General features: G+C 39.5%; 1 protein-coding gene across 1 annotated transcript in view; it reads right to left on the reverse strand.

Moving 5' to 3' along the window:
- Nucleotides 1-23,972, reverse strand: part of HECW2 (HECT, C2 and WW domain containing E3 ubiquitin protein ligase 2) — a 438,203-nt gene that overhangs the window by 392,068 nt on the left and 22,163 nt on the right. The window contains exon 3 of the mRNA XM_004378178.2: nt 21,489-21,553. The gene's annotated coding sequence lies outside the window, so the exon portion shown is untranslated. The remainder of the gene's footprint in view (nt 1-21,488; nt 21,554-23,972) is intronic.

Below are 23,972 nucleotides of genomic sequence, written 5' to 3' on the forward strand. Positions count from 1 at the left end.
TAGATTCTATGTAGTAATCAAATATTGCTATAGTTAGAAAACACTTAGACATTAATAGCTAAGGTAAACACAAATTTACAGGTGAAGAGTGTATTTAGATGCATATAACTTCTTAGAATAAAAAGCATTTCCTATATAGAACACTCAAGATATATTCGAAAGGTCTCCCCAAAAGGATAAACCTGGAAATGCTATAATGCATTTTTACTGTATGTATAAATGTGCATACAAAACAAGTTATTTACTCAATATAAAATGTGTTACACAAATGTAAACTATTAACATCACTGCTGACATGCAGCTGTAACTGCAAAAATTTAACTTACATGTTGTTTCCTTGACTGTAGTTAATCAAGCTTTGTGTACTACTCTTCATATTCTAAAACATGGATTAATGGTTGTTATTCAGCAAAAACAGGTAAATTGGTAATAAAATATCTAGAGAGCCTTAGGCAGACCTTTGCATGGTATTCAATTCATCCAACAAGCAGGCAGCCTGTGCTCTCCTCTTTCAGGACTTTGCTAGGCAAAGGGGGATACAAAGATGAAGGAGGCAAAGTGACTGCCTCAAGCAGCTCCCACAGTAGGCACTACTACAACTATGACCAGCATTAAAGCAAAGAGACCATTTCTCCTCAAGAGAATTGGCACAGCTCCATCTGGAGCGAGATCGGAAGTGTAACAAAATCGGAAGTGTAACCTTGCTCCTCACCCCTACCGCACGGGACTCATCTAATGACAGGCCTCTAGCTGAGTCCCCAGAAGGACCAACTGCCCAACTTGACTTGGCCTTCCCTCCCTGAGCTCCACAGGCGCTTTAAAGACCAGGGGAAAATGTTTGTCATCTGGAGCAGGCAGAAACAGTGAGGTTCCACTGGTCCTAGAGTTAAAAAACAGGAGTCCTTCGCTGTTAGAGAGAGAGGGAAGGGAGAAACAGGAAGATGCCAGGACTGAACGGCCACACCTCCTCCCATGACTCACCCACACAACTCCACCTCCAGTATGGTTCCTACCCTCTGTTCAAATCACCCCAGCTAACAAGACCCCCAGAAAGTCTTTGTCCACTGTTGCAAAACTACCTCACGATTCCACAAGTACCATTTATGAGAAATGAATTTCATCCAAAGTCATATTTGCACATCATGAAGTAGGAATGGGAAAAATAATAGCGCTACTTTTCAAACAGTAAGTCAAATCAGAACTTCAATTATATGAAATAGAAAGCTGGCTAAATGACAGGTCTGATCTGTTGTGGCAATTCACATTTTCCTGTTGCCACGTTCTTTTTAAAAACTGGTATGCCACAAACAATGTGGTAATCTCTGTGGGAACTCAAAAAGAAAAAGCAAAGGGGAACAGCAACAGAAAGATACTCCATGGGGCCTCACACTGCATACCTCGTTTTGCCCAAGTCCAGACTTGGCATCTTATCTTTGGAGGCTCTGAAACCTGATTAGTTGCCACAGTCAAGTAGGACCCCTCTCTAGGAGACAAACTCACTTTAGAGCAATCATAAGATCTATTTGAAACCTATATACACAGAACTCCAATGTAATAATTTAATGGGAAAAGTCTGTCAAACAGTCTAGACACACTTAACAGGGGGTCAAGTGCATTTTCTTTCGGTAGGCACATCAAATGGAAAGCAAATAACAGAACAACAGAGGAAATCTGTTGTTTCCACCAGTCCAAATCCACTCCCCTTTATTCTGATAACAAAATTTTACTTTTGGGAACTACCCTTTCCCCATTACAAGAATCTGTGGTTTAGATGGCTAGGTGGGCACGTGTCTGAGGACAAGCTGGTCCCAAGACTGAAATTCCTACAGTAAATGGTTCAGAGATTGTTGTTGTTGTTGTTATTAACTGTCTTTGAGTCTGCTTCACTCACAGCACAACAAAATGCTGCCCAGTCCTACGCTATTTTCACGATCACTGGTATGCTAGAGTCCATTGTTGAGATCACTGTGAATTCTGAGTGACTTCCAACCTAGGGGGACTCATCTTCCAGTACTAATCAAACAATATTCTGTTGTGACCCACAGAGTTTTCATAGACTAATTTTAGGACGTATTGCACTGGGCAAAATCTGTTGCAAAAGACCTCTTTAAAGTGTCCAAAAGCAAAGATGTCACTTTGAGGACTAAGATGCGCCTGACTCAAGCCATGGTATTTTCACTTGTCTCACTGCTGGACAATGAATAAGGAAGACCAAAGAAGAATTGATGCCTTTGAATTATGGTGCTGGTGAAGAATATTGAATATACCATGGACTGCCAAAAGAAGGAACAAATCTGTCTTGGAAGAAGTACAATCAGAATTCTCCTTAGAGGCAAGGATGGCAAGATTTTGCCTCAGATGCTTTGGACATGTTATCAGGAGGGACCAGTCACCAGAGAATGACATCATGCTGGGTAAAGTAGAGAGTCAGCAAAACAGAGGAAGACCCTTAACGAGATGGACTGACACAGTGGCTACAACAACAGGCTCAAACATAGCAATGATTGTGAGGATGGCACAGGACCAGGCAGTGTTTTGTTCTGTTGTGCATAGGGAACCGACTTGATGACACCTAACAACACAACAATTTTAGGAAGTAGATTGCCAGGTCTTTCTTCCACTGAAAGCTGTCCACCATGGGTGACCCTGCTAGTATTTGAAATACTGCTGGCATAACTTCCAGCATCATAGCCAACACCCAAGCCACCACAGTTCAACAAACTGACAGATACGTTGTACGGTTTGGAGATAATCCCACTGTTATGTCAATGAGCCAAAGATGGCCCAAAATTGTTTACTTCTTCGTAACAAGCTAAGGCCCATTAGCCCAAAAAAAGGCCACCAGTGCCAAACTCAAATTTTTACACATCCAATTGTTTTAAAAATATACCACATCGCAGATTTTTAGACACTTAGAGCCTGTTTGCTTTACATATCCTACAAAACTGCACCCAACATCTGCTAGCCCCGTTGTTGTTGTTAGCTGCCATCAAGTTGATCCCGACTCATGGCAACCCCAGGTGTTACAGAATACAACAGCTCCATAAGGTTTCCTTGGCTATAATCTTAACAGAAGCAGATCGCTAGCGCTTTTCTTCTGTGTTAGCACTGGGTGGGTTCGAACTACCTACCCTTAGGTTAGCAGTCAAGCGCAAATCATTTGCGCCACCTAGGAACCTTCTGCTAGACCTAGAAAAGATAAAATCCTACAGTTACAAGAACCTTTGGATGCTGTTGTCCTTCAGAGCTCTCTAACTTAGAGACTCTCCACCTTGCTTCAGGAGGACATCACATAGGGGTGCATAACCTTCCCCCTCCCTTCTCCTCTTTCCCAGTGGTTTCTAGGCCCTTTTCCCCTTCTGGTAGCTCCCAATGCCACCCGCCTCTGGAAGACCACCTGCTGTGGGGGATCGGCCCCTGCATGCAGCTGTCAATGCACTGGTCCCAATAAACAGCTTGTTGTACAATGCTGCTATCTCATGGTTCTGTTTCCGTGATCAGCCTCAAATTCTCTGGAACTCACTATACTCCTGACTCAGGTGAGACACAATCATGGAACTTTTGCTAAATTGTGAGGATGTGAGCTGAGAGATGCAGAGGACACCTCAATGATAGAGCAGGAGTGAAAATGAAGCCAAAAGAGGTAAACAGAACTGAGAGACAGAGAGAGGCTGCCTGGCAACATCATTCAACATCTGGATCAAACCATGCTTGAGGCCAGTATATCCCCGGAACTTTTCAATTAGGAGAACCAATAAATTTCCTTTCTTGTGTAAGCCACTTTGAGTGGGTTTCTATCTCCTGCAAACAAAAAGAAGTCCTGATTAATACAAGAAAGTTTTTGTAGGTAAAATGTTATTGGACCAGGGAGAATTTGTAATATGATTTGAATGCGGAGTCAGCATTAGTCTAAAGTAGTTTAGTGCATTTGTATCTACACCAGAGCAGGTCAGCGCTCATCTCTGGGCATCTTTCTGTGCTTCAACACCTGACCAATCCCACTGACCACAGGCACATTCTCTCTTAAACCACACTCAAACATTCAATTAGTGTGCCAGGTCATTCGTCTCTGCTCCATTACACAGCCACTTTAAAATTTAACTCTCAGAAGGCAATCGTATTTCCCTTGTTCTCAAGTTCTTAAGGGAATGCATCACTGGATCCCAAGTATGGAGAGTAATCAAAAAACACTTAATAGATTATTAAATTCCATGGCGTCCAAACGAACTCATAAATCCTCCAAATCAAATTCAATGAAATCTACTTCCTTCCAGTAAATTCTAGCATCAAAAATATCACTTACCTAACAGCAAAATGACACACTCAACAGTTCCCAAGTATTAGGATATATCGATAATATTTTTGATTAAGGTAAACACACAGTTCTTATACTTTGACTAAAACGGGTCTTTAAATCCACATTATTTTAAATACAGGAATTGTTTAGGCTGACTACTATAAGGAATTCATGGGACAAGGCAAAAATGGACATCTTTGTAAGCTTAGCTCCTACTGCAGCTAAAATTTTTTAATAAAAATTTTAAAATCTTATGCAAATAAAGGCTGCAGTGTATTACTTATCTTCTTCCTTTTAGGTGTAAATCCTGGCTATGTTAGATTCTTTGAGAACCTCCCCCCAGGGCCACTTCCCAGCTCTTTGTCCTAATTAACCCATGCCACAGAGAGAAGCAAACAGTTGGTTCTACTCAAACTGTTATCATCATTTGTTTACATATCTCCCCCACTAGACTCATCTCTTTGGATGACTTGTCGACTAGTCTAGCACAGTGTCTGGCAGACACTCCTATAAACATTACTTGAGTGGATTTAATTAACTACACTTATCAGAATTTTACCAGAATATCTGGTTTGTGATCTTTGTCACCATTTGGCTTCAAGCATCAAGGGAAGTATTGGAGAGGAGTCTACGCAACTTGGTGTCCATCATCCCTTCAAAAACAAAGGGCCCAGAAACAGTCTCTTGTGCACAAGTTTTCAACCTTTGTGAAAGGTGTCCTGCAACCCTGGGTAAAACTATTTGCATCAGGGATTGGTGCCTGATCTTAAGCTATCAGCTCTAGACAAACATGAGAAAGACCACTGGCTTTCAAGGTGGCCAGCCATGAGAGTTTGATCCAAGTAGGGATAAAATACACTGGATGGTGAGTAAGTAACTCTATGAAATCCTTTCCCAGGGTATTTGAATGCAATTCATACAGAGTTGTTATATAGCAGAAGGACAGGGAAAAAAAAAAAAAAATCAAGGAACATACAAAGAAAAAGTAAAACCAGAAACCCTGAAGTAGGATAAGCCAAGAATAAGCAAAAGCTCTGAGGATTCTAGGGAGAAGGAAGTGTATAAGACTGGAGCAAGTAGGGGGAAAAGACACAGCAAGAAGCTAAATATCAGGAAAGTACTACAGCTACTATTATGTGCTCTGAAATTTCCTTTATAACACTTCAGCACAGCAGTAGAAAGAGTCAATTAATCAAAAGGCCACACTCAAGAGGCAGCCATTATAAGCTTTTTAGCTATCTTTACCTCTAATAAAGAGCAAAGGTGGTCAATTATCGAAATGAACATTAAAAATGGGTTTTTTATTGTTGAAATTTGAGATGTTCAAGACATATGACTTGGCTAGAAACACTTCGGGGGCACTTCACCATTGCACGAAGGAGTACAATCTAGCAAGTTCACAAGGCTGGACCCAAGAATAGGACCCCAATATGGATTCTGCACTCAGCCACTTATTTGGCAGATTCTGGTTATCCAATGCTAACTATAAGTTTAACTGAATCCTGCCTCTACAATATTGTCATATGTGCCCCCAGTGAACCTCTTAAGCAAAGTGAAGAATACCTAAAAGGACAGAGAGCTAGACTTTATCAAACTTATAAAATTGGTTGCATGTGTATTTTTGTGCCCTCTTACAAATAAATATTTGATTTCACATCTGGAAGTGGGGAGAGACCTATAACCCTTACCTACCTCTAACTATTGGAGGTAAATTAGTTGGGGACACAGGCTCAGCTGCTATTACACAGAAACCCCCCCCCAAAAAAAAATGGCTTAAACAAGAGCAATATTTCTCTTTAATATTACATTTAACAGTCCAGAGGTAATCAGCTCAGGCTGGTAGGGCTTCTACTTCTAGCTCCAAGGTGGCTATTTCCAGTTTCACCATCTCCTGGTCAGCAGGAAGAGGAAAGAGAAATGAAGGGCATGTATCCTGCCCCCATTGACTAGACTGTAGTCACATGATCTTGCATGTAGCAAAGAAACTCATCTCTACAACAGCAATCGAGGCACAATTGAGTGGAATTACACTATAATACATTATTGGAGCCTTCTTCCCTGTGTAGCTCCCATCACCTGAGGAAACTTGAGTGTGTGTTGTCTCTTCTTCACAGCATGGGTGAGTTTAATATAGGAATGCAGCTCACCACTTAAGTAACACACATAAGAAATCCACTATGAAGTCATTACATAAAATGGATGTTTACAAAAAGAAAAAAGGCAAGAAAAAAATAGCCAAGGCTCTGAAAGATAATTACATAACTATTAAACAAAAGCTGGATGACCTGAGAATAAACCACATTCTTGCTCCTAGCCTTCTTCAGTCACCTTAATTAGAGATTCCTGAGTTGCATGGGAAACATAGCTGTCCCTGCTCTACTTTGAAATACCCCAGAAGAGGTCAATGTAATAAGTAAAGCCACTGATTAAAAGATAAAGTAAAATTATTATCAGTCTTCCAAACTTAGAAGCTGCCCTTTAAATCTCAGATCAAAGAACGCATACTCACTACTGTAGCCATTACATCCTTTAAAAATTCCTTTTATTGAAAAACATAACACACAGAGAAAAAGCATAAGATATAAATATACAGTTAAAATGAGCCCTGCATGCCACTGCATGCCCCTCTGTGATCACAAATCCTTCCCTTCCCAAGGAGGTATCACTAGCTTGACTTTCAGGAAAATCACTTCCTTGCTGTCCTTCGTAGTTATACCCAACTCATAGTGACCCTGTAGGACAGAACAGACCTGCCTTATAGGGTTTCCAAAGCTGTAATCTTTATGGGAGCAGACTACCACATCTTTCTCCTGCTTCATAGTTATACCACTTCTGACTGCATCCCTAAACAATATAGTCTGGTTTTGCACGTTTTTGAACTGCCAAAACCAAACCAAATTCATTGCCGTCAAGTAGATTCCGACTCCACGTGAGTGGAATTACACTGTAATATATCATTGGAGGGTCTTTTTTCGCTCAGCATGTCTGTAAGATTCATCCACATGTTTGCATTTTTAAATGGTTTTCAAAGAATATTCCCTTAACCTAAATCCAATTTAGCTGGTCAAAACTACATTTCCTCAGATACTTACCAGTCTCACCCGCCCACACATCCTTCAATGTCTACATCAAAGTTGTATCTATACACTGAAACTACTCTAAAACTTACTTTTAGTAGCTTTTCCCCCTTCCAAAAATCATTCTTTGGTTGAAAGCTTCTATCTATGTAGACAGATTACAATATGAGCAATTTTCTTCATGTTTCCTTCACAGACATTTTCCCTGGAAAATCTGAAAAAGAAATGATAGTCAAAGCGTATTTACCAATAGACTATCACCTGGTATGTTTCAGGCAGTGCTATAATACTATAGGTTGATCTGATCCATGGGCCACTTCTCAAGAGGTATGTGAATCACAAGGTAAAGGTTAAATGCTTGGCTACTCACTGAAAGGTTGGTGGTTTGAGTCCACCGAGAAGCACCTTGGAAGAGTTCTGGCAATCTACTTCCAAAAGGTCAAAGCCACTGAAAACCCTATAGAGCACAGTTCTACTCGGACACATTCGGGGGGTTGGAAGCGACTCGATAGCAACTAGTTTGCTTTTTTGGTTGCTTGACAGGCTTCACTGATGAGCAGAGGACGTTAAAGGTAAGACAACAATGTAAATGGATGAGCTATGCTGACTTTGGAGACTTGCCTAATTCTTGTTGGGTTTTGCTCCTTTGTCAATTTAATATGAGATTTGCTTAGCCGAACAGTCTCAGTATTCTGAAACTGCCTTCTTGCTTACCTTTCTGAATTGTATTTCAGTTTGCAATCTCAGGCACTAGTTTGGTTAACTCATTTACTGATTAACGCACTGAATGTACTGAGGTAGACTGACTTTTATCTTTGGCTCAGTATTCGAAGCTTTGATTCTGATTTTAGCCCGTATCTTGGATCCTAATCCTCCATCCTAATTTCACTTCTTGGTCCTGACGCTTAGTTTTATTCTCTGATCCAACTAAAGTGCGAGTTCTAACAGGGATGTGACTTCCCTACAAAATGAATCCCAGTTGGGAAGGTGTTTATCCCTCCGGGTGTACCATATTTTTACACAAATAACGCACAGCTTCTACGTTTGTTTGCCAACCATGCCACCTCCCCACCCCCAGGTACTTTCATAAGCATGCTATGCTAATTTTTTTTACAGCAACATGTAAAAAAAATTGGCATAGCAGCACTTAGGACTTTTCTGGGGGAGGGCACAGTTGGCAAACAAACGTAGAAGGTGCACATTATTTATATAAAAATATGGCATCCCTATGAAGCAGAAAGGGGCTAAGCAAAGAAGGGATTAAAAAATTATCAATTTTAATTGAAAGTCTTTAAGAAAATAGCATTTCTTTTCAGCATTATTATTAATTTTTAGTCTCTATAAATGTTACTAGGAAAAAAAGAAAATCACCCCTATTTCTAACATCCAGAGATAACCACTGGCAACATTTTGGCATATGTCCTTCCAAATCTTTCTTTTTTACTCATATGTACATATACGCAGGTAAATAGATACAAAAATAGGTAGAAAAAAGAGATCATGATATAAATAACATTTTGTGACTAGCTTTATTGCCTTAAAAACATATTGTAGAGACCATCTCGTGGCAATAAAGTTTTCTCTACAGAATCATTTTTAATAGCAAAATAGAATTCCATTGTAAGAATATGGTATAATTTGTTAGGCATCTATTTAAACAAACTTTTTTGGGAAAATGTATGCTTAATCAATGAAAACATTCAGTTCTTATCTTCTGCCTTGGCAATTTGTCACAGCCTAAGACCAAATACAGTCAACTTTAACAAGATGCTAAAAGAACCTTAGTTACACACCCAAGAAGATTAATGACTAAAAAGAATTTCTAATAACATCAATAAAGGTCTTTAATTTATGCTTTTTTGTGCCACGGAGGCAAGACTGTGCTACACATTCAAACATCAAATTAGGATGATATCTAAGTGTTTGTCTTTTTGCCTAATAAAAATTCCATTCATTGTCTCCAAGTACAACTAGGAAATTAAATGAAGTCCAAATGTTCTCATCTCCATCACAACAGACCACGTAAACAGCTGCATCGGCTGAATAAGTTAAGAAGGAACCAAAAAATGCAATACCTCAGGAACCAAAAAAAAAAAAGTCTCACAATGAAAACAGCTAAGAGACACACCCACCTCGTTTTATTAGGAACAAACACAATAACTCTTATAGCCAAGGACAGAGGTGGAAGGGAAGCTAAAGGGGAAAAATACAGTAAATAGACTCTACTATTTTTTACAAACATTTGTATGAGACCTTAAAAGACCAAAATATCAAGCTACTGTTGAAAAGTGACACTTTATAGAAAACACAACTATTTTGAATAACTCCAAACTCTAGGAAGTGGAAAGACTAATATTTATAGATACTATCTCGCAAAAGATGGCTTCTGTTTACTGCTAAAACTCTATTCCAGATGATAACTCAAAACACACAAATGCTTGGATTTAATATGCTTCTTTATATATGTGTAATTTTTCCCCACATATATTAGATAAAGTAAAATTCACATCTCTGCAGTACTATACAGTTTCTAGTCATTTAAATTGATCCAGCTGGACCAATAAGCAACACCATGATAAATGGACAAGACTGAAGCTGTCAAGGATTTCATTTTACTTGGATCCACAATCAACACCGATGGAAGCAGCAGTCGGGAAATCAAATGACATATTGCATTGGTTAAATCTGCTGCAAAAGACTTCTTTAAAGTGTCCAAAAGCAAAGATGCCACTTTGAGGACTAAGGTGCGCCTGACCCAAGCCATGGTGTTTTCAACCGCCCCATATGCATGCAAAAGCTGTACAATGAATAAGGAAAACCGAAGAACTGACGCCTTTGAATTACGGTGTTGGCGAAGAATATTCAATGGACTGCCAAAAGAACAAACAAGTCTGTCTGGGAAGAAGCACAGCCATAATGGTCCTTAGAGGCAAGGATGGCAAGACTTTGTCTCAGGTAGTTTGGACATGTTATCAGGAGGGACCAGTCCCTGGAGAAGAACATCATGCTTGGCAAAGTAGAGGGTCAGCAAAAAAGAGGAAGAGCCTCAACGAGATGGATTGACACGGTGGCTTCAACAACGGGCTTAAGCATAACACTGATTGTGAGGGTGGTGCAGGACCAGGCAGTGTTTCCTTCTGTTGTACATAGGGTTGTCATGAGTTAGAATCAACTCCACAGCACCTAACAACAACAACATAACAAATCATCTAAATATGGTATTTGGTAACTTTGTTTAAATGGTCGAATATGAGTGTAAATTTCTTTTAAACTCAGAAGTACAATGAAAACTCCCTGCTTTGGAAGAGAATCAATGTGAATTGAAAATTATACTAAATTTTGAGGAAACAGAATTTCAGTCATGCATTCATTCCATAAACCTCTGCAATCTTACTTGAAAATCCAAATCTTGCCTGAAACTGTCTTCTTCAGGGTCATCAGTGACTTCCTTCATGCCATATTCAATAAATCTCAGTTTTCACTCTTAATTTTCTTTTCCTAGAATTCCTTATCATTGACCATCACTCTTTCTTAACACTCCTCGACAATACACCATCCTGAATTACACCTCACCCTTCTCTTCCCTATCTCGGTTAATTCAAACATTCTCAGAGCCTAATATGAGATGGCACAGCAGTAGGTCCTACAGATAAAAAGGGAGCGAGGCTTGCTCTGTCCTTGAGGAGAGTTATGTGAGAAACTAGTATTTCAGTCCAAAGTGATAAGGATTATGATAAAGGTATGACCAACTTGACCTGAGAGTACCAGGGAGAGATATTTAAAGCATAAAACAGACTGGAGCAGTGGTCAGAGGCAACAAGGAGGATGCGATGCTGACCAACAAGACTTGTACTAGAACACATTTACATTCTCCAAACAAAGTAACCCTTAGGCCCTCAGCTGCCTGGAAATCCTACTACATTTTTCCTATGCAATTCTCTGGTCCACTTCCATGACAACATTTCTTGCTTCTCCACTCTCCTCAAAATTTCCAGACAGCCTCTATCAGTCTCAATTACAGTAGATGACCTAGCCTCCAACTTCAGAAAATAGAAGGCACAGTCCATTAGCAGAGAAGTTATTAAGACATGAAGCACACAGGGCAGAGGACATTACCAAAGAATTCTCTTAGTGTTCCCTAAATCCCCAGCTCAGTTCCTATCAAGATCATTTTTAGAGATGCAAGGAAATCTTTCTTCTCTCCCTCTTCCTTATGGTCCCTTAAGTGTCTCAACTCCTCTGTTAGCGTCCCTGACTCCCTCTCTATCTTCTGACCCAGAGTCTCCATAATTTGTTTTGACTGAATTTTCCTTCAGTGGAGCAGGTCAGGACTTAGTGAGGAGATGAAGCCTTCCTCTCCAGAGAAGCAAGAGAAACGAACTTTCAGATCCAGTCTCAGACTGAAGTCTCTAGGACCCTCCTAGCATAACCCTAGAATGCAAAGAAGTCCGCAAATCTCCATTCTACCAACCCAGAACTGTTTACATTAACTAGCCTGTTTAAGGCCCCGGAGAGAGATGGTTGTACCCCAAAGCCCCAGAAAGGCTGAGTGTGACAGGACCAAAGGGAAGAAAATCCCATCCTTTCTCACATGCTTTTATGTTTTCACTATAACTGCTTTCTAGGGATCAAATTCAATTGAGGTGCAAGCTAACAACTGTTGCCAGTCATGAGATAATATAGTTCACATACAAACAATGGTCCTTTTCCAGAAACACCATTTTACTCAAATTCTGCCCAAGAGTATGGATTACCTACATAATTCTACGACACCTGGAAGAGGTTTTGGAACTCAGCTAATCTAAGTTTCAGGTTAGTAACAAAAGTAAAAAAAAAGCTATAACTTCCCACTTCCCTATTACCTGCAGGTACTGGGACTCTTTTGAGTTTATTCAGCAAATATATATAAAGCACCTATCACACGCTAGATACTGCACTAGGCTCTGGGTACACAGTGGAGATGGCCATTGCTTAGAGACTATGGAGGAGACAGACAACAAACAAGTAAACAAGTAAATACAGCATTATAAACGGTAATACATACTTGCACTATCCCTGTCAATAAAATTATACCTCCAGGCACTGCCTGACTGCCATCAGGCTCCTTAGCAGGATGAAGCAGTGACCAAGGAAACACACTTGAAAATCACAGCAAATTGTTGGTCTAGGAGACATACGCATTTAAACTCTGATTTGAAAAACAACTGTCTGGAGAAACCTTCAGGCGGATGATTCACTAGACCAAAAGGCTGCTTCTTATAGAGCTTTATGTTTAATCAAATTGATGTCCCACATACTATACGAGCTTTTAATCAAAGACACCCTTAACTTGAGCCATTAATAACATCCAATCCATAAAAAGCCCCAGAGAATACATGTATATGATAAAGTATCATTTCCATGTAAGCAATAAAAAATTCTTCAGTCTGTAACCTTGACATCTCACTCAAACAAAACAATCCAGTCTCAACTATCTAGAAAGCCAAGGAGTTGTTCATCAAGGAGGGTGTCTCCCAGACATTTAAGAATTGGAGGTGAGAAGGTGGGGGAAAGCAGCATTTAAAAAGGATTTCTTAACTACAGTGGCAGAAAACAAGCAACTCCTGATTTATGCTTACTAGTTTGTCCCTTCTCAGTGACTCTTCACAGTTTTGGACAAATGACTCAATGATCTATCAAGAACCTGGAGAAACATCTGCCAGTTGAAGTTGATTTGAAACCCCAAGACCTAAATAAAAGAGGGAGGGGGAAGTCAGCTAAGAGGTCACAACAATGGACTAAAGCATACCAACGATTATGAAGATGGTGCAGAACTGGGCAAAGTTTTCTTCTGTTGTACATGGGGATGCTACGAGTTGGAGCTGACTCAACAGTAATAACACGCGTCTCACCTCCCAATATCTAGGCTTTGCATACAAAGGAAAGCAAACTACTGCCTCAGGCTGCTTTCTAGGGCTGCTGGGAAATTGTCCTCTTACGTCACATATACCTTTCTTCTTGCAGCAATTCCACTGTAATTTGCACCAATTATACATTGCAGCATGCAGTATGACTGGAGGCACCTCAATGCAAAAAATATGAAGTTAACTGTGGGAGAAGTTTAGCTTAGAGGAACAATGTTAGCAGTGGGTTCTGTGGTTTGCAAAATTGCTGGCTTGGAAATTACTTGTAACGTGTTCAGATCATCCTCATAAATAGATAACCACGCCGAGGAACAAGAAAAGTCCTGTTTTGGACAACAGATCAGATTCACAGTCAGTAAACACCACAGTAACACAGAGCTGGCTCGGGGCTGTGCACAGCACTCAGCCCTCCAGCTTAAAAGGCCTAAGAGGTGTTGTAAAATCCTACAAGGTCACCAAGAATAAGTGTGGTATACATCAAGAATGAACAGATTTACCCTCATTTAAGACTAAAGAAGAAAAAAACAAGCATGGGTCCTATCACAACATCTTACTGCATAAAAGACACAAGTTATATATAAAAATTCACTATTTGATAAGCATGCACTTCAGATCAATGGGAAAAGGAAAGGTTACTCAATAAAAAGTGCAAGGACGGTGATCAACTATTTGGAAAGAAAACTGATAGGCCCCATCAAAATAAATTCCACAATAATTAAACAGTTAAATTTAAACAAACAAAAAAAATCATCATGTCACTCCTTTAAACATCCTGCTTAAATTCCATTAGTGGCTTTCCATTGCTCTTACAATAAAAGATCAAAATCCACAGCAGGACCTACAAGTCCCTACATAGTCTGGCTTTAAACTCCTCTTCAGCCTCACCTGGCTGTAATCATCCATCATCTAGATCCCTATGCTTCAGCAACAGGTCCTCTGCCACGGCCTGAAACACCATCCCTCCACAGCCTCTTTATCTGACTTAAGTACAATCTTCCTTCGGGGTTTAATTCAAGGTCACTTCCTCAGAGAAGCCTTCCTGGACCTCCCTGATCAGTCAGTTACCCTCATTAAGCATTTGTATATATCTGTGTACCTCTCTTTCATAACACCCCAGTTTTAATTTATTTGTGCAAATTTAGAAAAAATTTGTTGTTGTTGTTGGCTGCCATCGAGTTGGTCCCCATTTCATAGCGACCCCACGTACAATGGGGTAAAACAATGCTCATTGTGATCCACAGAGTTTTCATTGGCTGATTTTCGGAGGTAGATCACCAGACCTTTCTTGCTAGTCTGTCTCAGTCTGGAAGCTCTGCTGAAACCTATTAAGCATCACAGCAACAAGCAAGCCTTCACTGGCAGAGAGGTGGCTGATTTAGGTCTACCTTTTCTATTAGACTGAAACGCCAAAAAGGTAAGAATTGTTCCTTTTTGTTTCACAACTGATTTAGCACAATGGCCCCCAAATAAAAGACACTAAATAAATATCTGCGCAATTAAAGTATGTGAATGAAGAAGTAAACTAAAACACAGATGACTGTATATCCTGGAAAGGAGACAGATATCCTAAGCATAATGCACAGTCAGAAACCAAAAAGAAAAATTGATCTATTTGGCTATTGAAGAATGAAAATATTCTCTGAAGAATATTATGAAGAAACTCAAAAGACAAATTGAAAACTGGAGCAAATATTTTCAATACCTCTGACCAAGAGTTGATAGCCTTAAAAAATAACTTTTTATAAATCAGTAAGAAAAAGATAAATAATCCCAACAAAATGTGCAAAAGACATAGATAAGCAGTCCCAAAAGAATAATTGATTCTAAACATGAAAAAAACTAGTATCATTATAAAACAAAGAAAATTTTTGTATAAAAATAATATATATTTACCTTTCAAGTTAACTATTTTTTAAAATTATAATACCCAGTATTAGAAGAAGTGAGTACAAAATTTCCTATATTCCAGGTGGGAATATAAATTTGCAGAACTTACCTGGAGGGCAGTTTTGCAATATGTACAAAAGTATATATACCCTTTAACCCAGCAATTTCTCTTCTAGGAACTCAGCCCAAAGAAAAATAGATAGTCACTGGAGAATTATTTATAAATAATGAAAGGCTGAAAACAATATAAATATCTAACAATAGAGGAAACAAATTTTAGGAGATTCATAAGATAAAATACCATTAAGATAGCGTGAAAGAAGAATATTCAATGAAATGGGAAAATACTACTAATATATTAAATGATAAAAGGTTTCAAAACAGTATAATTTTGATGTTCTTATATAAAACATAAGAAGCCCTGGTGGCACAATGGTTAAGCACTTGGCTGCTAACCAATAGGTTGGCAGTTCGAACCCACCAGCCAGAACGCAGGAGAAAGATGTGGCAGTCTGCTTCCATAAAAAATACAGCTTTAGAAACCCTATGGGGTAGTTCTACTCTGCTCTATAGGGTCTCTCTGAGTCGGAATCAACTCAATGGCAATGGGCTTGGGCATATAAAACGTACAGGTATATGGAGACATAAAAAGAAGACTGGGAAGTTAATACACTAACTTTATTAACATCAGTTAAAATATTAAAGTATTATTAACATCAGTTCACATTAACATCAGTTATCATTAGGTGGAGAGTCTATGGTGATTTTTATTTTCTTTACCTTATTATTTTACATTTTCCACAACGAACATTTTTACTTTTGTAATCACAGATACACTAATAACAAAAAGCTAATTATAACTAACACTATTACTATAAACTGTGCTTACTCTGTGCCAAGCACTAGCCTAAGCACTTTATATATATTACCTCATTTAATCTAATGAGGTAGGTACTAATTCTGTGTAGTAGGTATAATAGGTACTAATATTATCCCCATTTTACAGAAGAATAAATGTTATTTAAACAAGAAAATATTCTTCACCAGTAAATTTCTTAAATTTAATTAAAGTTATTTTTCTAACATTTTCCAAACAGCAAGCCCTTAAAGTTAAAAACAATCCAGGCACTGCATCTATTCCTAAAGTCTGAGCTTCTAAGCTCTGGGCCACGGGTTTATTTTCAGGCAGGAAAAGAAAGGACGGGAACTATAATCAAATATTTGCAGTTAAAACACTGATAAATTAAGCCCTGGTGGCTCAGTGATTAAGAGCTTGGTTGCTAACCAAAAGGTCGGCAGTTTGAATCCACCAGCTGTTCCTTGGAAACTCTATGGGGCAGTTCTACTCTGTCCTATAGGGTTGCTATGAGTCAGAATCAACTCGACGGCAACAGGTTTGCTTTGGTTTGGTTTTGGTGTCATACCTCCCAGTTTCCCATAGTAAGCAAAGTTCTAAATTTGGCTACAGATCCTTGCATCAAAAGCTATACCCTTCCCAATTTGTAAAGAGAAACTGTCTTTCCAGGCGATGCTTTTCTTTAAGTACTATACAAGCATACTTTTTTGAAACTAAAAGATTGTGTTTCACAGCCTTCCTCTAAAAAAAAAAAGAATTCCACATACTGCAACCATTTTACATGATTAATTCACCAAAACCCTTCTCACCACGTTAATGTTATTGCTTTACACATACACTCGCTTTTTCCTGAGTGTGGCTGACATGTTGGCATATCCACTGTGTAGGATGGAATAATCTCAGCTTTCTGGACATGTAGTCCCTGCTGGCTATAATCCAGCTGATGAATCTGCCAGGTTGAAAGCACTGTGCCTTTGAAGGCCAATGTCTGCCACAGTCCATAGTGGCAGTAACAGTGAGGCTGCTTGCCTGGCAAAGAATCACCTGGAAATATATTTAATGCGCAAAACCATCAGAAGTTATTTAAATTCCCACTCAGTTTAGTTGGCAGGCATGCAAAAAAACAGTAAAAAATTATTTAATATAGCAAATTTATATAGTAGTGTGTAGTTTCTGGACTGCTTATGTGGGGAAGAGGGAGGATAGCAATTATCATTCACTGGGCACCTACTCTACACCAGGCATTGTACTAGGCTCTTAATAACTTCACATTAAAACCTCACAACAACCCTAGGCAGTATTAATTATCCCTACTTTTACAATTATGGAATTTGAAAATCAAAGATTAAATAACTGCTGTTGTTGTTAGCTGCCGTCAAGTCGCTTCTCCCACCCCATCAACTCATGGTGATCCCACGCACAAAACGAACGCTGCGCAGTCCTGCATCACCCCCATGATGGGTTGCAGATCGGACCGATGCGATTCACAGGGTTTTCGCTGGCTGATTTTCAGAAGCAGATCACCAGGCCTTTCTTCCTAGTCCATCTTAGTCTGGAAGCTCCTCTGAAACCTGTTCAGTATCACAGCAACACACAAGCCTCCACTGACAGGTGATGGCTGCATATGAGGTGCATTGGCCAGGAACTGAACCCAGGTCTCCCGCATGGAAGGCAAGAATTCTACCAATGAACCACTAACTACAAGATCACAAAACTAATAAGCAGGAGAGGTTGAGATTCAAACCCACATCTAGCTAATTCCAAATCTAGTGCTCTTTTTGCTACACAATACTGCTGACCTCTGTCAGCTCATCACACCAATAGTTCCCACTGGATCCACACAACTGAGTGAGCCAGTATGATATATCTGCAGTCTGGTATTTCCTTCAACTGGTGCATATCCATTAGCCTATCAGTGCCACATCTGTCCCACCCTGAGAAATATCTGGGAATGTCAGGGAGTCTCAGATGGGGAAAGAGGATTAAACTCCTTTATCATCACCCCAGATACAAGTGAAACATCTAGAAAGTTAGGAAAATCTGATCTGTATCAAGTTGCATTAACATTATTGAAGCCAATGCTGGGCTAAAGTAAGTTATTAGCATCTAGAGTTTAGCTGGGCAGGCATGAAAAAACCTGGAAAAAAATTATTTAGCACATTTACTCACAGGGTTACACAGTAAATCAGCACCTCAGTCTCAACCCTACTGTGTCATGGATCAAAAGAAGCCATCCTACCGTGCTTAAAGAAAAAAATATTGCCATCAAGTCGATTCTGACTCATAGTGACCCCATGTGACAGAGCAGAACTGCCCACTAGGGTTTCCTAGGCTGTAATCTTTACGGAAGCTGACTGCTACATCTTTGTCTCCAAAGCAACTGGTGGGTTCAAACTGCCAACCTTTCGGTTAGCAGCTGAGTGCTTTAGCCACTGTGCCACCAGGGCTCCCTGTGCTTAGGGAGCCCCAACAAAGTTAGGATGCAAACAACAGAGGCACAGCCACCACTGAAGCCTTTGTTCATACAGTTTTTCCTTTCACGTTGAAGCATAACCTCAAAAATTTAACCATCTGGTATTACAATGCAAAGAATATATAGTTGAAAAGGGAGGAAAGGTTTTGAACACATTGCCTACGACTAGTAAAATGTCTCACTTTTTTAAACAGTAATCTTGGTATTTTGGGAAACATCTACTTAAATTTTCCAGGAGGATCAATACGGGAGGGTCAATATCTAACAACTATATTGAGCCAACAGTTTACAATAAACATCTGAAAATCCTTCCACTCTGAGAAAACCAAAACCCGTTGCCGTCGAGTCAATTCCAACTCATACTGACCCTATAGGACAGAGTACAGCTGCCCCATAGAGTTTCCAAGGAGCACCTGCGGGATTCAAACTGCGGATCCTTTGGTTAGCAGCCGTAGCACTTAACCAAAATGCCACCAGGGTTTCCTAGGATTTTCCTAAATGTGCTGTTATGGATTGAATTGTGTCCCCCAAAAATATGCATATCAATTTGGCTAGGCCATGATTCCCAGTACTGTGTGATTGTCCACCATTTTGTTATCTGATGTGATTTTCCTAGGTGTTATAAACTCTATCTCTATGATGTTAATGAGATGGGAATGGTGGAAGTTATGTTAATGAGGTAGTATTCAATCTACAAAATTAGATTGTGTCTTAAGCCAAATTCTTTGGAGATATAAAAGAGAAAAGCGAGCAGAGAGACATGGGGACCTCATAACACCAAGAAGGCAGTGGCGGGAGCAGAGCGCGTCCTTTGGACTTGGGATTCCTGCATGGAGAAGCTCCTAGTCCAGGGGAAAACTGATGACAAGGACCTTCCTCCAGAGCCAAGAGAGAGAGAAAGCCTTCCCCTGGAGATGACGCCCTGAATTTGGACTTGCAGCCTACTAGGCTGTAAGAGAATAAATTTCTCTTCATTAAAGCCATCCACTTGCGGTATTTCTGATACAGCAGCACTAGATAACTAAGATGTATGCCATTTAGTATCTTCATAAGATGAGGTTTTACCACCCAACCAGCAGTGAGGGACAGTCTCACAAAAATGATTTCCAGAGCTCTCAAATCTTAATGTATATACGAATCACCTGGAGATAGGGTTAAACTGCAGATCCTGACTCAGCTGAGCTGCAGAGAGGCCTAAGATCTGCATCACTAACAAGCACCCAGGTATTGCTGATGCTACAGGAAACATCCCTTAGTAGCAAAGCCACTGTTCCTTAATTGAGATCCTCAGATGCCTGTGCCCCCTACCCCAGGAAACCTGAGTTTTGTTATTGATTTTGTTTTTGATTTGTGCCTTCGGAGACCCATGTGTTACAGAGTAGAACTGCTCCACAGTTTTCTTGGCTGTAATCTACTACACGGAAGCAGATCGCCAGGCCTGTTTCTTCCATGGTGACGCTATATAGGTTCTAACGACCAACCTTTTGGTTACCAGCCCAGAGCAATACGTTTGCACCACCCAGGGGCCTTTGGAAACAGTTGTACAGTAATTTTTATTGTGTTCATTTTTTTTAATTAAAAAAAATTATATTTTACCAAGTCAATGACAAGACTTTCTTTTTGCAAAAATCGCTAACAGGCCAGGCACTTCCAGAAAATTAGTTCCCTAAGTCAGTTTTTCTCAAAATGGAGTATACAGACATTTTCTTGGAGGGATCCTCATGAATACTTTTCCCATAAAAGTGGTCCATACAATGACCTCTTGATCAGAGTTTTGCCTTACCCAGAAGCATAGCTAAGATATAGCTGCAGAAAAAGGACAGATGATAGAAAAGGTTAGGAGGAAGGGTAGATTCTGAAAATCAGAGCTTGATTACCTGCCCTATAAAACTCTGAAATGGATCACTGAATAAGTGGTTTGTGAGAACTTAGGGAAAATTTTAAAAAGGCATTCACTACAAAACAGCATGGTTTCACTAAGAATAAGCTATGCCAAACACTTTATTCCCCTTTTGACAGGGATATGAGAATGGTGGATTATGACAATGCTTTAGACACCACATCTAGATTTCAGCAAGGTATTTGAGTCTCTTATAACACTGCTGTGGCCAAGAATGAAGAAATTCAACCTAAATAATAATATGCTGAGTAGATTCACAAGTAAAGAGCTCTGGTGGTACTTGGTTAAGCTCTCGGCTGCTAACCAGGAGGAAGATGTGGCAGTCTGCTTCTATAAAGATTTACAGACTTGGAAGCCATATGGGGCAGTTCTACTCTGTCCTATAGGGTCACTATGAGTTGGAATCGACTGGATGACAACAGGTTAGATTCACAAGTGGTTACACACAATATCCAAAGCCTACTAATTAATGGAAGAATGTCAGTTTAGTAAGAAAAACTTTCACAACTCCTCTTTCCTATTCTCCCAACCTCCAAGCAAATTAAAAAACAACGTAACTGATGTTTACTGAAATTCTTGCAGGTACTTTAAAGCTATACAGAAGTAAAATCAGTTATATTGGAAGTTTATAAAACAGGGGTTCAATTCAGTATACTTTGTAGCAAGTGCCCTTAATAAGGTCCCAGTAGCTAAAACTTAACAGCATTTTCCCTGCATGGGTTATTTATTTACTTAAACTGTTTTCGTTAGCAATTTTGGTACTTAAATGCCTAAAGAGAGGCTGGGAATAGAAAAAGGAGGTAAAGTGGGCAGCAGAGAAGAAATAGAGGTTTTTCCAATTAAAATTTCAGGAAGATAATGGAAAATTAGCACCAGTACACACAGGCCTACCCACTGTATTTCCAAAGTGAATGAGAGAAGAGAGGGACAGAGAAGAGATAAATGTAAGAAGAACTATTCCAAAGCTTTTCTTCCATCTTAAGAATCGATAATATTCTGCATTTCTAGGACCACAGAGGTCCCAGGGGGCCGCAGTCAGGAGTGTTTTTTATTCTGAATCATAAATCAGAATAGGACCAACTTTGAGAAACTCACCAAAAACTGGCCTCTTGATATGCTCATCATCTTCAATAGGTCAAGTTATGCACATGTCACTGAAGCTACAGGAAAGGGAGAAACTACTGTCAAAAAATTGATGACAGAAGCAGATTAATTTAATTCTGAAAGCTTTCTAAGGTATCTTTACTTACTTTATTATAAAATAAATATGCCTTAAAAAAAAAAAAAAATCCTCTGACAGCAAGTCGATTCTGACCCATAGTGACCTTATAGGACAGAGTACAACTGCCCCTTAGTCACATAATATATATTCATTCCTGAAAGCAAGGAAATACTCAAAGACTACAGGCATCATGTCCAAAGGACATAGAAGCTAGCTTAAAAGGGAACTCACTGGCCAGATTTAGGCCCATTTGTGCATCCAAAAGTATAATATTGATAATGAAAAAACAATGAATAAAATATGAATTCACAGTAATGAAGAGGGGAGGGAAGTTCTTCTTGGATAACTATGATGGTTAAGGTTATGTGTCAACTTGGCTGGGCCATGATTCTCAGTGGTTTGGTAGTTATATGATGATGTATTTGGCAGTTATGTAATGATATAGTTTGGCAGTTATATCATAATGTAGTTTGGCAATTATGTAATGATGTAGCTATCCTCCATTTTGTGATATGATATAATCACCTCCACGATATGATCAGCCAATCAGCTGCAACGGGAGTTTCCTCAGGGGTGTGGCCTGCATCCAATATATATGGATGTTCTGGCAAAGCTCACTGGCTTTTGCTTGCTCTGGATCCTGCATCCAGCTTGTCACCATCTGACCTCCAGGTCTTGGGTCCTGAGCCAGCGGCCTGCCGTACTGCCTGCCAATATTGGGATTCGTTGGACTCTGCAGCCAGTGAGCCAGCAGCCTGTTGTCTGATCTGCCAATCTTTGGTTTGTCAGCCCCTGCATCTACATGAGTCAGAAAAAGCCTCCAGCCTGATGCCTGACCCACAGACTTGGTACTTGCCAGCCTCTACAACCATGCGAGCCATTTTCTTGAGATAAATCTCTCTCTCTCTGTACACACACACACACAAACACATACGCTTCACTGGTTTCGCTTCTCTAGAAAACCCAGCCTAAGACTATAATGAAGAAGATATGATAGAATTAGAAAATAATCCCTTTGCAATCTCCAAAGTAATAACAGATTCAGGCAAGAATCACTAATGAGTGCCAAAAGAACATGAGAAAAGATTATTAGGGAACAAGATATTCACATGATCTCAAGCACTATCCACAGATTACCTACTAATTACAAAAGGAAAAATGTACTTTTATATGGGAGAGATACGGTGGTCACCACTTATCCAAGTAACCCCACTCCACCATCACCAATAGCGGGATAATCAGGCATATGCCTCCTGATGTGATGCAGTAAGTGGTATCACCTCTAATGTCTTTTTTCTTGCCAAAACTGCTTAACCTGAATCTAAAAACCAGGAAACAGCAGACAAATCCAGAATGTGGAACATTCTACAACTTGTCTGAACTCTTCCAGTCAATGTCATAAAACAAAACAAAACTAAAGGTGGAGGGGATTATTCTAGATTAAAAGAAACTAAAAAGATATAACAATCAAATGCAATGCATGAAACAGTACTGTGTTTTGGATCATTAAAAAAACAAAGATTGTGGGATAATCTGAATGTACATGAGATGATATTATGGAATTATGATTAATTTTCTTAGGTTCAACAGCAATAACAACAATAATATTGGGAGTGGTAGAAGAATATCCTTATTCTTAAGAAATATGGAAGTATTCAGGGGTGATGTCATGGATTGAATTGTGCCCCCCACAAAATATCTGTCAACTTGGCTAGGCCATGATTCCCAGTATTGTGTGACTGCCCACCCTTTTGTCCTCTGATGTGATTTTCCTATGCGTTGTAAATCCTATCTCTATGATGTTAATGAGATGGGATTAGGGGTAGTTATGTTAATGAGGTGGGACTCAATCTACAAGATTAGATTGTGTTTTAGATTGAGATACAAAAGAGAGAAGTGAGCAGAGACATGGGGACTTCATATCACCAAGAAAGCAGTGGTAGGAGCACACATCCTCTGGACCCAAGGTTCCTGCACAGAGAAGCTCCTAGTCCAGGAGAAGACTGATGATAAGGACCTTCCTCCAGGGCCAACAGACAGAGAAAGTTTTCTCCTGGAGCTGATGCCCTGAATTTGGACTTCTAGGCTACTAGATTTGAGAGAATAAATTTCTCTTTGTTAAAACCATCGACTTGTGGTATTTCTGTTATAGCAGAACTAGATAACCAAGACAGGTGATATGTCGTGGTATCTACAACTCACTTTTTTTTTTTTTTTTAATATTTTATTGTACTTCAGGTGAAGGCTTACAGAACAGATAGTTTCTCATGTAACAGTACACATGCTGTTTTATGACATTGGTTAACAACCCCACAACATTTTAACCCTCTAAATACTCAACTTTTTTTTTTTTTTTG

The sequence above is a fragment of the Trichechus manatus genome, unplaced genomic scaffold, assembly GCF_000243295.1.
Source record: "Trichechus manatus latirostris isolate Lorelei unplaced genomic scaffold, TriManLat1.0 scaffold00056, whole genome shotgun sequence".
In the NCBI taxonomy this organism is placed as follows: domain Eukaryota; kingdom Metazoa; phylum Chordata; class Mammalia; order Sirenia; family Trichechidae; genus Trichechus; species Trichechus manatus.